Genomic DNA, 15,841 nt, shown 5'->3' with positions numbered 1-15,841 from the left:
TTGCTACAGGCTTGGAGGCACAATAACCAGCAACGGGCTGGGTTTTATAGGGAAGTAGCAGGTGCAAGAGATTGGAATAATCAGCAGGTCAAGGCAAGGACAAGAGAGGTAGTTAGAAATTAGCTAGAGAATAGTCCAAGGAGAGACGGTAGCCTAGTGGGTAGAGCTACCGCCTGGGACATGACTGGCCACGGGTTCGAGTCCTGACAGGTAGTTACGCCACTGCATCTCCCCCAAGAAAAAAAAAGTTGCCACTTACCCTCTCCCCCACATACTATTTCGAAGAGGGAAGCAGGAAATGCAACAACAATAAATAAATGAGTAAATAAATTGAGACAATGATCTTTTCATACGGTAAATATGGTGCTCGGTGTAATCTATGTAAAGTACTGTGTTATCTTATGTGAAGCATTAGGTAAAACCTTAACAATCATGCTCAAAATATTAAACCATATTTTGTCCCTCAATTGCTTTTGCATTTTTTTTAAATTTTTTAAATTTTTTTTATTTTGTGGTTTCTTTTGGGCCTCTGGCGTTTTTTTTAAATGCCGCATGCTGAAGCTTTTGAGTTTTTTTCTGGTATTTTAAAGTCTCTACAAGATAAACATGTCAGAAAAAAATGGTAAGAAAACCCATAAAGAGCATGTGGTAAAGAAAAATATTATGAGTGGTTTCTACAGCATTTTTTGAGTAATAAAAAAAAAGAGTCCAATGCAAATCCATATGTTTAGGGATTCTAATGTAGCATATAATGGAGCATACACTTAGCGTTTATAAAACTATATAAAACCATATGGCCCTATAAAAAGACAATGACAAGTACATATTAGTAAAAATTCACTTGAAATCACAATCCCTCCATCTTGTAGTGTGGAGCTCTTGCACTATTCAATTCAATAGTAACAAATGTTCCATAGCGTTTTGTGCACAAGTATGAGGCTTGCTGCTTTAAATTTTGAAATACAATTTCATAATAGGTACACCTACAAATTGCCTGTATTCTATTGTATCCCGAAGGTGCATAAGGATCCTACAAATCCACTGGGACGACCAATAGTCTCGGGGATCTGTTCTTTAACGTGCAACTTATCATAATACTTGGATCGTTTTTTACAGCCGTATGTTAAAGAAACCCCGTCCTACTTGAAAGACACCACAATCGTAGTCAAATTGTTTGAGGAACTGACATTTCAACCCAGCTGGATTATGACAACACTGGATGTAAGTTCTTTGTACACTTGCATTAATCATAAACAGGGAATACAAGCAGTATCACAAATATTGACTCAAAAAATGATCTAAGAATGGAACAGATACAATTTGTATTGAATAGTGTAGAGTACGTGTTGACACACAATTATTTTTACTTTAAATCACGTTTTTATTTGCCGAAAACCGGTACAGCCATGGGCACCAGATTCGCCCCTAGCTACGCCAACCTTTTTATGGCGGCTTGGGAACAAGCGGCGATAACACCTATACTGGGGTCAAGTCTGGTGCTCTGGAGAAGGTATATTGATGACGTAATTTTGGTTTGGCAGGACCCATATGAGAATTTAATAAAGTTCATACAAGATTTAAATGGTAACCAATTAAATTTACGGTTTACATCCAACATAAATGAGCAATGAATACAATTCTTAGACCTCAATATAGAGGTGAAAGAATCCAAGTTTATTTGCAGTACCCACCACAAAGAGGTGGCAAGAAATAGTTTTATACTCAATACAAGATGTAATTTACCATGGTGGTTACTCAATGTACCATGTAGTCAATTTCGCAGATTAAAAATAAACTGTACTCAAAATGACTAATTTAAAAATGAGGCAAAGTTTATGTAAGTACAATTTCTAGAGAAAGAATACTCACCTAAACTAGTGGAAAATTCACTGAATAAAGTAAAACTTTTAGATAGACAGACCTTTTTCCAAACATATAATAGAATCAATAAGAAAATGGAGAATACTTCAAAAATAATATTACCTTTTAATAGTGAGTATAAGAAAAATCTCTTCCATAATTAATAAATATTGGCATTTGTTACTTGAGGACAAGGTACTAGTGCCTACCCTTCCTAAAAGACCACCTATACTATATACTAGGGCTCCCAATTTGGGACTACAGGTGGCACTTACAATAAAAAAAACTAATGAAAAATCTATAGTCACCCCTTGGGAGGGTTTAAAAGGTTTTTACAGCTGTGGCCTGTGCAGTAACTGCAAAATGATATATAGGACGGACGGGGAGAACATTGCTTTATTTTTATTTTTATGTATTCATGGGTATTTTATACATATTTTTTATTCCCAATGCATCAACAATAAATATTACTAAATGAGAGAGTTAGGTTGCTGCATGAAGGAACCGCAACATTTGAATATGATAGATGGGGAGTGAGGAAATTGAAACCTCCTACAATTGAATATATAAAAATGTTGTTTCCAATTGCAGCCATATGGTATAATGTCAGCAGTGTCCGATGCATTAGGAATATACTATACAGTTGATTTATATGAGGACCAGAAAATTATAACGTTCATGCCAGTATTTGGCCAAATGTTTGAATCCCGATTTTAGGGACTAATGAAATATACAACATGATGATACACAATGTGCCATGGGCTTTATGCTCTAGATATTGGGAGCACATTGTATAGTATGTTCTAACAAAAAGAGTTGGATTTAATTGCATTAATAAAAAACGTAAGGTCTGTATAGCGATAACATGATCCAATCCCGTGTTTTGATAATAACACAGGTGAAGTGAAATCGGGTGTAGTTTGTGAGATCACCCCCAATATATGGAGTGATCCCTTCCCTCTTTTCTACTATATCTTGCACCACTGAGGAAGAAACCGCTTTGGTTTCGAAACGTGGTGACTGCTAAACCATAGCGATATTTATATACTTGGGCTGAAGAAATTCAGGATAAAGTTATTGCACCATTTCAAAATCGCTATCTGCAGCCACAGATTATATCCAGCATCTCTCTGCTCACAATCTGCATGCGCTGAAACTATGAAGGCGCCGGCACTAGCACGGGTCTGATTACAGACACCTGTGTGTGTAAATATATTGGAATCCAAAAGCCGCATATACACATATGTATATTTCAAACAATGGACACATCGAGTTTGCGGTAAGAAACTTGCATCCTGATATAAATCTCAAAGGCTGTTTGAAGATTTTTGGGGCATTTTAAACATCAGGACTGCTACTAAATTGAAAGCAGCAAGCCTCATACTTGTGCACAGAATAACGCTATGGAACATTTGTTACTATTGCACTGAATAGTGCAAGAGCTCCGCACTACAACAAGGGACTATGATTTCATGTGATATTTTAATAATATGTACTTGTCGTTGTCTTTTCATATGGTTTTATATAGTTTTATAAATGCTATGTGTATGCATTACAATAAATTGTGATATTTTATAAAGGGCCAGTCATTGAGTATATATTTTTGATTTTATATGCTAGGTGGTATAGAAGACCGAGCTGCACGTCGGTGATCATTCTACCACATTTTTTATTTCATATTCTGGAGCATGCCATGTCTTCTTTCTTACAGAGTCTATCCCCAAGAAATTCTGTGCACAATTACAGATACACAGAGTATAGACCTATAACAGGCATGCTCAACCTGCGCCCCCCCAGCTGTTGTAAAACTACAACTCCCACAATGCCCTGCTGTAGGCTGTTCGGGCATGCTGGGAGTTGTAGTTTTGCAACATCTGGAGGGCTGAAGGTTGAGCATGCCTGACCTATAATGTTTTGCTATGTGCAGGAGTCCTGACCAGCTGGTAGTGTTAGAAAGAAAGGACATGCCCCCCTAATCATGGACGTCTGTCATATACTGTAATTTAAGGAGAGCACCACTGGTATCCACTTTTCAACAAAAAGCAATCATTTTTAGTGACCCCTTCCCATGCAATAAAAGATTCTAGAAGATAAGCTTTGTGGTTGATAAGTTACTGTATATGTCAGCATATTATCAGCATAGGCTGATGTTCTTTCTTGGTGACAGATTGCACTAACCCTGTAGTTCTAGTAATCCATAATAAAAGCTCCAACGTTCAGCTCTTTGCGTCTTAAAGGAAAATGATAGGATTTGATCATTTATGGTGACTAACCGAGCAACACTTCTACTTATACCCAGCGCAGACAGCCTAAAACAAATCTTTTCACAGCCATATCTGCATATTAGACCACTCCTGAGAGAATCCTGCAAACTTATATTTCATTAACTGTGCCAGGATTTACTTATCAGCAGAACATGAATCAAAATTGTCCCTTAGGAACAGATTGTGACTTGAAAATGCAAGAGTCTATAAAGATATAGTCTGTCAGGGATTAGAGAAAATAAGGACGGCTACCCTATTAATCCTCCTGTTCCGGGGATTTGTTTAAAAAAAATATGTTTTTCATGATTTGTGGATGATCATTTAAGTGCTGTCTACCCATAACTTATAAACACACACATACTTGCTGCTTTTGCAACGCATTAGAGGATACAGAGAATAAAATTGCAGCGATTGTTTATGTAGCACATTGTCAGGGGCTGTAGACAAGCGCTGCTTCCTCTTGGTTTGCAGTAGGTGACAGTGGCTGCCTTGGGCTCAGAAAGAAACAAAGGTGCTAAAAGTCATCTGAAAAATAGCTGCACCTTCCGCAAGACAGATTATTGCAAATTTGCGATTCATGGCAGATTTACAGGTGGTCACTAAATCTAATGTGCACAGCAAGCATGAAATGTGCTGGCCTAACTGTGTCCTGCAGAGAGGCTGAGCAAGCCAGGAGGCACTGTCCATTTCAACACCTGAGGATTAATCTGACCTACTAGGAGGCAGCAGATAGGTAGTACTGCGTCCCTGCCGGGTCTGTTATTTTGTTTGGATGCATACTTTTTTACATTGTTAGCAGAAAGAAAAAAGTTTCTATAGCTCTTGTACTACTGACTTCATTGCAACCTTACAAATGGGTTGATCTTGACTCGGAAAAGAATAGAAAACTTATACTGGTGAGGTGTTTAAAAGTTCAGATTACACAAACGACTCTATCTATAGACCCAAAAATGTTCTGTATAAGTGACCTTTTATAGGTGGATGTCCACAAATCTACTACTGTATATACAGTATGTGACCTTACATAGACACTTCATAGTAAAAATCTAAATTTGAGGCTCCCCAGGCTCCGAGCGATAAATGTTTCATGAACACTGGGTTAAGTTGACTGTTAGCTAAATGTTGGATGAAAAAAAGCGATTTCCACCTTTTTAGCAAATCATTTTTTAGAGAATGTGATGTCTCATTAAACAGGAGACCCTGCAGTGAGGAGCTGATGACTGAAAGTCCAGCTTCTGGCACCCCCAGCAAACAGCAGATTCTTGTGGGGGAAGATATGGCAAGCCAGATAATTCCTGTGTGGTACCCAGATGAATGGCTATCCATCTAATTAGCGATGAGCTAATCGAATCCCACAAAGTGGAATTCGATCCGAATTTAAGGATAAATTTGATTCGCCTCGAAGCCGAATTTCATTGTGCTTCGTGTCAGCGAATTGCTTTAACCTGAAATAATGTAAAAAAAAAAAAAAATTCAAACCTACCTCCTCCATTTGCTCGTGACGGGCTGCCAGACTCCATATTGATTGATGATCTCGGCCAAAATCCCGTGCGTGGTGACTAGAGGTGTTCCTGACCCTGGACTGTGGTTATAAGTCAGAGGTATTCTAACAATTAAGAGTCTTTTAAAAAACAGATGCGTTTTAGCAATTAATGTCAGCGATTTGACTCTTGGGAATATTGGGACCACAACCCCCATAAATGACGGAGCATAAGATGATATGGGGTGTAATGTCCTATTTGGAAGCAATTTGTTTTTGATATTTCACTGCATGGTACATTTACACACAGCGCTTGCACTGGGCACTTTTTGTGTGTTTTCACCGTGGCGTTTTTTGTTTTTTATCATCACCTTCTCAATCAGCTTTTATTAGTATATTTATTAATCGATCTATAAGTATCACAGTATTTTGAGAGAAAGACTATCGCAGAGATGGGATCTTTTGCATAAACAACTTAACCCCTTAAGGACACAGCCTTATTTCACCTTAAGGACCAGGCCATTTTTTGCAAATCTGACCAGTGTCACTTTAAGTGGTGATAACTTTAAAACACTTTGGCTTATCCAGGCCATTCTGAGATTGTTTTTTCGTCACATATTGTACTTCATGACAATGCTAAAATTGGGTCAAAAAAGTTAATTTTGGTAAAAATTTGCAAATTTCAAAGTTTCAGTTTCTCTACTTCTGTAATACATAGTAATACCCCCAAAAATTGTGATGACTTAACATTCCCCATATGTCTACTTCATGTTTGAATTATTTTGGGAATGATATTTTATTTATTTTATTTTTTGGGGATGTTACAAGGCTTAGAAGTTTAGAAGCAAATCTTGAAATTTTTCAGAAATTTTCAAAAACCCAATTTTTAGGGACCACTACAGGTCTGAAGTCACTTTGCAAGGCTTACATAATAGAAACCACCCAAAAATTACCCCATTCCATAAACTACACCCCTCAAGGTATTCAAAACTGATTTTACAAACTTCGTTAACCCTTTAGGTATTGCACAAGAGTTATTGGCAAATGGGGATGAAATTTGAGAATTTCATTTTTTTGCCTAATTTTCCATTTTAACCCATTTTTTCCACTAACAAAGCAAGGGTTAACAGCCAAACAAGACTGTATCTTTATTGCCCTGACTCTGCCGTTTACAGAAACACCCCATATGTGGCCGTAAACTACTGTACGGCCACACAGCGGGGTGTAGAGTGAAAGGTGCGCCGTATGGTTTTTGGAAGCCAGATTTTGCTGGACTGTTTTTTTGACACCATGTCCCATTTGAAGCCCCCTGATGCACCCCTAGAGTAGAAACTCCATAAAAGTGACCCCATCTAAGAAACTACACCCCTCAAGGTATTCAAAACTGATTTTACAAACTTTGTTAACCCTTTAGGTGTTGCATAAAATTTAATGGAAAATAGAGATACAATTTCAAAATTTCACTTTTTTGGCAGATTTTCCATTTTAATATTTTTTTTCCAGTTACAAAGCAAGGGTTAACAGCCAAACAAAACTCATTATTTATGGCCCTGATTCTGTAGTTTATAGAAACACCCCATATGTGGTCGTAAACCGCTGTATGGGAACACGGCAGGGCGCAGAAGGAAAGGAATGCCATACGGTTTTTGGAAGGCAGATTTTGCTGGACTGGTTTTTTGACACCATGTCCCATTTGAAGCCCCCTGATGCACCCCTAGAGTAGAAACTCCAAAAAAGTGACCTCATTTTAGAAACTACAGGATAGGGTGGCAGTTTTGTTGGTACTAGTTTAGGGTACATATGATTTTTGGTTGCTCTATATTACACTTTTTGTGCGGCAAGGTAAGAAGAAATAGCTTTTTTGGCCCTTTTTTTTTTGTTATTTACAATATTCATCTGACAGGTTAGATCATGTGGTAATTTTATAGAGCAGGTTGTCACGTCATGTATACAATTTTTTTTATTTATGTAAGTTTTATACAATAACTTCATTTTTAAAACCCCAAAAATGTTTTAGTGTCTCCATAGTCTAAGAGCCATAGTATTTTCAGTTTTTAGGCAATTATCTTGAGTAGGGTCTCATTTTTGCGGGATGAGATGACTGTTTGATTGGAACTATTTTGGGGTGCATATGTCTTTTTGATCGCTTGCTATTACACTTTTTGTGATGTAAGATGGCAAAAAATGGCTTTTTTTACACCGTTTTTTTTTTTTTTTACGGTGGTCACCTGAGGGGTTAGGTCATGTGATATTTTTATAGAGCCGGTCGATACGGACGCGGCGATACCTAATATGTATACTTTATTTTTATTTATGTAAGTTTTACACAGTGATTTCATTTTTGAAACAAACAAAAAAAATCATGTTTTAGTGTTTCCATAGTCTAAGAGCCATAGTTTTTTTCAGTTTTTGGGCGATTATCTTGAGTAGGGTCTCATTTTTTGCGGGATGAGATGACGGTTTGATTGGTACTATTTTGGCGTACATGTGACTTTTTTGATCACTTTTATTACCTTTTTTGGGTAGTAAGGTGGGCAAAATTTCAATTTTCTCATAGTTTTTATTTTTTTATTTTTATGGCGTTCACCATGCGGGGAAAGTAACATGACCGTTTTATAGATCAGGTCATTACAGACGCGGCGATACCTAATATGTGTAGTGTATTTTATTTTTTTAATTTTTATTCAGTGATAAATATTTTTTTTTTTATCTTAACTTTTATTTTTATTTTTTTTGACCCAGACCCACTTGGTTCTTGAAGATCCAGTGGGTCTGATGTCTGCATAATACAGTACAGAACCCTATATAGGGTTCTGTACTGTATTTTACTTACACTGAACAGATCTATGCTTTTAGCATAGATCTGTTCAGCACCATGGACAGCAGGACGCCTGAGCAGGCGTCCTGTTGCCATGGGAACCTTCCCCATCTGCCACAACTTCGCAGACGGGGAAGGGTGAGTACGGGGCTGCGGGGGGCTGTCGGGGGGCTCTCTCCCTCTCCATCGGGGGGCTGCAAAGGCACAGCAGCCCCCCGATAGAGAGGGAGGGAGCTCCCTGACCGATGACAGTTAACCTTTTCCATACAGCGGTCCGTACGGACCGCGGTGTGGAAAGGGTTAAACGGCTGACATCTGCGCAGATGTCAGCCGTTTATACCAGGGTGTCAGCAATGTGCTGGCACCCTGGTATAACCCACTAGAAGCCAACAAATTTTCAAGGGGAGGCGGGCGGGGATCGCGATCCTGCCTGCCGCACCGCCCGCCTCCCGCAACCCCCCCACCACCTGCGACACCTGCGGGGGGTGAAAAATCTTGATTTTAGGCACTCTAAAGTTTCTGATCCCCGTGGTCAGGGACCGCGGGGATCAGAAACTGCAAAAAGCACAGAAAACCGCAGGTCTGAATTGACCTGCGGTTTGCTGCGATTGCCGACACGGGGGGGGGGTCACATGACAGGTAATGTCAGCGAAATGAGCGTCGGGGTTCGGTGCTCTCTCCAGGTCCTCGGTCTGTATGTCATATCTGTGCCTTTATAACTATCTAGTATTACCTTTATAGGATTTGTGGTAATGTGAACAGTGCTAGAAGGTGTGTTGTCCCACTTCAGGTACCTCAGATGGGTGAGACAGATAAAATCCAGAGAGTGGCAGTAGTCTCAGCAAAGCATAGTTTGCCGAGACATTTCTGTATACGTTTTCTGGGCTGGATTTTACTTGGAATGGTGGCTAGGCTTGGTAGAGGGAGTTCCCAGTTCACACCCTTCCAGTACGGGTTTTCCTTTCTACCTGAGGTGATCACAGGTGAGGCCTGCTGTAATCAGGCTGGCATAAAGTGCCTCAGAGTAGGTCAGTCTGAGGAGGGAGAGCGAGACTGTTTTGTGAAGCAGAGGCTCTGTGTGTGGTCTCAGTCAGGAGGACTAAGGGGCCACAAGGCTTTGAATAGCCTGAGGTTTGGAGGACCTAGCGACACCGAGAGAACGAGGGTTGCATTCCCAGTGTCTGGAAGACTACTGGGCCACACTCCCCCAAAAGGTACTGGAGTTGCCACAGCCTTGAGGCTGCAGTATTGATGTTGGCTAAGGAAAGCTGCATATGTTGTCCATGTGTGAACTGAGCTCTATGAGTGAGGTAGGGACATATTGTGTTTAGGTAGCGCCTAGACGGGCAGGAGTTTATTTGTGTTTTAAGTGTTGGCGGTGCGGGAACCTCACCCCACCCTGTGATGTATAACTGGACTATCCTTTATAAGAAGACTGTCAAAATAAATGCACAGTTTGGACATGAAAATCCATTGTCTGGTGAGAAATATGTGAGTGTGACCCCCTGAAAAGAGATGATCCCTTACAGATTGTATTACATATGTAGTAGTAATTTTGCCCAATTGGGATATATCATTGTGACTTGTACAAATTTGGGTTGCTTTCTTATTGTGTTTTTCAATACCATGTGCAGGATTAGGGTGGAGTATGTTAGTGTGGTATATTACCGATCATTGTAATCACTGCATATTGATAATATTACACACCTGTGTGAGATATACCAGTAGTTAACATGTGACCGGTCGCGAGCAAATGTAGGCAGCCAGTTTGATTTTAAAAAAAAATGGTGTAAATTTTACACTGTCTTTACACTCAGATGTAGCGATCATGTATGAAGGCGGCATCTGAGGGGTACAATGATGAGGGCGGCACTATAGCAGCTCCCTGTCATTGCTCCCGCTACTTTAAAAAAAATGCGCTTCGTAACGAAGTAATTAGTCACAAAACAAATTTTCTTTTTTTATTCAGCGAATCAGCCGAATCAAACTTTTCAATTATTCGCTCATCTCTACATCTAATATATGGATACTGTAGTAGCTTTATTTTGCCAAAGAGGGAGCCACTCTTGCAGAGTTTATCTCCATTCGGTTTCTTGCAGGGGGGGACAAACTCCTATATGAAGTTAGTCCACATGCTCGAATAGGGCATATTGATAGTTATGAGACAACTCTGTTCATCAGATTTGGTCATTTTGGCAAAATAATGGCTGGCAGTTTGTTGAAAATGTAGCCTGTTGCAGGAACGCTGTGTGCATGCATACACTGGATATTGTTGTGGTTGGTCGTTAGAATCCACACAATTGGGCAATTTATGAAGTCTGTAATCTCCAACATGGTATGAATACAGAGGATGGTACTAAACAATGCAAGGTTGTTCTCATTCTTTTCATGACCAGTTTTCTGCATAAAAAGTGGTATAAAAAAAAATTGTAAATCGGAGACCATACCCTCTTAGCTCAACACAGACTAAAATTGTCATTTGTATTATAAAGAACATAATGGTCGGTCTTCATAAAAAATATCATTTGTGACTAACACTATTTTTCACTTATTTTATATCCATACCAACATTTTGATTCGGTTTCGATACCATAAAAAAGTATTATGATACTCAATAGCATTCGTTACCACGCGAAAAAAATAAAACACCAAAAAAGGCCGCATGCATACTGCATTTTATGGAACGTCTGGCCCATCATAGAACAGTTCAACCCTATTTTTTGGGGGGGACAAGGTGAATCGCACAATATATATATTTTTTTCTGTTACGGTGTTCACTGCATAGGACATTTTTTTATTATTTTAATAGTTTGGACTTTTTGGACGTGGCAATATATGATATATTTATTTATTGTTTATATATTTTATATGTAAAATTGGGAAAGGGGGTTATTTATACTTAATATTTTTTTTTTTTTTTTTTACTTTTTCTTAATAACCATTTCCCCCTTAGGGGCTAGAACCTGGGATTTTATTCCCTTGTCCTATTCACCCTAATAGAGCTCTATTAGGGTGAATAGGATCTCACCCTTTCCCTGCTGCCCTTTGCATTGTGCACACGACAGCAGGGAGCTTACCATGGCAGCCAGGGCTTCCGTAGCCTCCTGGCTGCCATGGTAACCAATCGGAGCCCCAGGATTACACTGCTGGGGCTCCGATCACAACTGCCACTGCACCACCATTGAGGAGGGGAGGAGGGGACTCTGTGGCCACTGCCACCAATGATTTTAATACTGGGGGGTGGGAGGGAGGGTGCGCACTGCGCCACCAATGATTTTAATACTGGGGGGTTGAGGGGAGGAGGCACACTGCGCCACCAATGATTTTAATACTGGGGAGGAGGGGGGAGGGCGCACTGCACCACCAATGATAATTAACATTTAATACAGGAGGCGGTACCTGAGGGGTTAACTGCCGCTTATCGCAGCTCCCTGTCAGCACCCACCTCCTGGATTTGTATTAAACGTTTAGCGTCATCGGTGGCGCAGTGCGCCCGCCACTCTCTCCTCATTGGTAGCAGCAGCGGCACAGGGGGGAGGGAAAGAGTCTTTCTTTCTCCCCTGTGCTTTTGAGGAGAACACGGAGCGTGCTGAGAGCAGCTCGCTCCATGTTCTCTGATACTAGAATGCGCAATAGCGAAGCCTAGTATTGAAAAAAGGCAAATCCCAGTATCGAGGTTGATACCAGACAAAAGTATCGATTGGGTATCAAAAAATTTGATGCCCGAAACAACCCTTAAATTGGTACCTGTACTGATTGCGACTCAGTCTACATTTTTTATATATATGGAAACTATGGGAGACATTTATCAAATATGTCAGTTTTGTGGCTTTAAAAAGTCACAAATCATGGCGATTATTGTTTTCTGCGACACTCGGCTAATTTTTACAACACTTGCTGCTCCTCACCACTTTTTAACGTGGTCTATGTTTAGGAGATGAAAGTTAGATTAGACCAGGATTATGGCTCATTTACTATGTGCAGCTTTTTCAAAAGTTGCAAAAAAGTTGCCACCTACACCAGGCAACCCCCTGGTGTACTTTCACACTTATAGGTGTAAACCACATGGCACTCACAGCAAATATATTAGCGTGCACCATTTCATAAATTTGGCACAAGTGTATAAAGAAAAGACAGGCTTATAACTAATAAAAAACAACCACAAATGATAAATGTCCCCCAATATGTATGTTTTGGGAGTGTGGAAGGAGAGATTCTAGAGGTTGGACTGGGGTCCCTTGGGCCCACCATTGGAAATTATTTTTCAGGGCCTAAACCCCATACCATCAATAAAGTCTGATAGATTCCAATTATAAGAAACAGAACTTAGTGGTAAGTAATTTCCTCCAAAGGCAGCTCCAAATGTTTTTTTTTCTCCTGGAAATTTTGACCCATTTTGGTATCAAAGCCTGAACCCATCAGAGGGTCCTAGGGTACTCTAGTGGGCTAGTCCAATGCTGTAGAGTAAATCCATACAACATGAGAAAAAAAGAAAACTCTGTGGAGATGTTGCCATTGGTTACATTTAAAGGGGTTTTCCTTGACTCAGTGGGCCCCACAAACTCATCTTACTTAGGCTTCTTTCACATCTGTGAATCTCCAGTAGACTGGTCCAGAAGAAAACAGCCTGCTGGAGCTCTCTGAATCCAGCATGTTACATCTTTTGCGGACCCATTGAAATGAATGGTTCCGTATATGGACCGTATATGGAATGAAAATACGGTCCGTATACGGAACGCAAAATACTGTCATTTGCATGAGCCCTTACATGCAGCATTTTCTGTCCCAGCATATTTACCGGGTAGTGGCCAGATCTCTGCCAGATCTCATTCTAGTCAGTAGGGATGACGGGCATTGTGGTTACATCCTGTAGAAGAATGTTTGTAATATACTTTCCATCCCAAAGTTGTGTGGATCGGTCACTTGGTAACCTGGTCATGTAACACTCCCCTTCTGTAAATTCTGCTTCTGCTGAAATCACATCCTTTACCAGTTTCTGGCCTGAGCTATGGATGTGAAGTCACTTCTACAGGGAGTGCAGAATTATTAGGCAAATGAGTATTTTGACCACATCATCCTCTTTATGCATGTTATCTTACTCCAAGATGTATAGGCTCGAAAGCCTACTACCAATTAAGCATATTAGGTGATGTGCATCTCTGTAATGAGAAGGGGTGTGGTCTAATGACATCAACACCCTATATCAGGTGTGCATAATTATTAGACAACTTCCTTTCCTTTGGCAAAATGGGTCAAAAGAAGGACTTGACAGGCTCAGAAAAGTCAAAAATTGTGAGATATCTTGCAGAGGGATGCAGCACTCTGAAGTTGCACGTATTGCACGTAAAGCTTCTGAAGCGTGATCATCGAACAATCAAGCGTTTCATTCAAAATAGTCAACAGGGTCGCAAGAAGCGTGTGGAAAAACCAAGGCGCAAAATAACTGCCCATGAACTGAGAAAAGTCTAGCGTGCAGCTGCCAAGATGCCACTTGCCACCAGTTTGGCCATATTTCAGAGCTGCAACATCACTGGAGTGCCCAAAAGCACAAGGTGTGCAATACTCAGAGACATGGCCAAGGTAAGAAAGGCTGAAAGACGACCACCACTGAACAAGACACACAAGCTGAAATGTCAAGACTGGGCCAAGAAATATCTCAAGACTGATTTTTCTAAGGTTTTATGGACTGATGAAATGAGAGTGAGTCTTGATGGGCCAGATGGATGGGCCCGTGGCTGGATTGGTAAAGGGCAGAGAGCTCCAGTCCGACTCAGACGCCAGCAAGGTGGAGGTGGAGTACTGGTTTGGGCTGGTATCATCAAAGATGAGCTTGTGGGGCCTTTTCGGGTTGAGGATAGAGTCAAGCTCAACTCCCAGTCCTACTGCCAGTTTCTGGAAGACACCTTCTTCAAGCAGTGGTACAGGAAGAAGTCTGCATCCTTCAAGAAAAACATGATTTTCATGCAGGACAATGCTCCATCACACGCGTCCAAGTACTCCACAGCGTGGCTGGCAAGAAAGGGTATAAAAAAAGAAAATCTAATGACATGGCCTCCTTGTTCACCTGATCTGAACCCCATTGAGAACCTGTGGTCCATCATCAAATGTGAGATTTACAAGGAGGGAAAACAGTACACCTCTCTGAACAGTGTCTGGGAGGCTGTGGTTGCTGCTGCACGCAATGTTGTTGGTGAACAGATCAAAACACTGACAGAATCCATGGATGGCAGGCTTTTGAGTGTCCTTGCAAAGAAAGGTGGCTATATTGGTCACTGATTTGTTTTTGTTTTGTTTTTGAATGTCAAAAATGTATATTTGTGAATGTTGAGATGTTATATTGGTTTCACTGGTAAAAATAAATAATTGAAATGGGAATATATTTGTTTTTTGTTAAGTTGCCTAATAATTATGCACAGTAATAGTCACCTGCACACACAGATATCCCCCTAAAATAGCTAAAACTAAAAACAAACTAAAAACTACTTCCAAAAATATTCAGCTTTGATATTAATGAGTTTTTTGGGTTCGATGAGAACACGGTTGTTGTTCAATAATAAAATTAATCCTCAAAAATACAACTTGCCTAATAATTCTGCACTCCCTGTAGTGTGCACAGGGCCAGAGTTACTCCTGAATCCACCTTATCTGAACATGCGCTAGGGAGAGGAATAGTTCTGACCCTGTCCACAGTAGAATTGATGTCCAATCTCATATAAAGTGGTAAAATACTTGAAGTTGGCAGAAACAGGATTTACGGAAGACCGTAGTATAACCCCTTTAATCTAGAAAATATTATCACCACACAGAAAAACCATAAGGTCAGATTTCCATTTTTTACATTACTATATATACTATAGTGCTGTATATTGCACACATTGCTAAAGCTCAGGTAGGTTGCCCGCCCATATGCGAATTTCAATTTAGCATCAAATACCCTCCTGCAATGATTGACAGTGTAATTGAAAGAAGGAACATTGGTGCTTTAATTAACATCATTTTTTTTTTTTCATATTTCATACCTGTGTAAAATAACTTGCAGTTTGCTTGCCAGAAAAATACAGAACACGTGTCACAAAACGGAGTGATTGATTGTTGTTTGTGGATATATCATATTTATATATAGAACTGTGCTAATAAGTTTGTTTTCATGCTTGTATACACACAGACCAATTAGTCTCTAAGCAACTCTACTTGCTGAAGAATTGAGATGTTTAGCCTTTCAGAACAGATCCCGTCTTTGTTGATATTAGAAAATAGATTTAGTGTTCCACTTAAACATTAAACCATATGGATATTCATACATTTCTAACAAATGTTACATTAACACCAAGAAAACATGATTTGGTAAACAGCAATCTTGTCATTCTGTATGTGCTGATGCAACTGTGGCGAGATATGGTAATGTCTTCCTGGCCACCT

Source organism: Bufo gargarizans, chromosome 3, assembly GCF_014858855.1.
Source record: "Bufo gargarizans isolate SCDJY-AF-19 chromosome 3, ASM1485885v1, whole genome shotgun sequence".
Classification (NCBI taxonomy): domain Eukaryota; kingdom Metazoa; phylum Chordata; class Amphibia; order Anura; family Bufonidae; genus Bufo; species Bufo gargarizans.
This window is presented reverse-complemented; position numbering follows the sequence as displayed.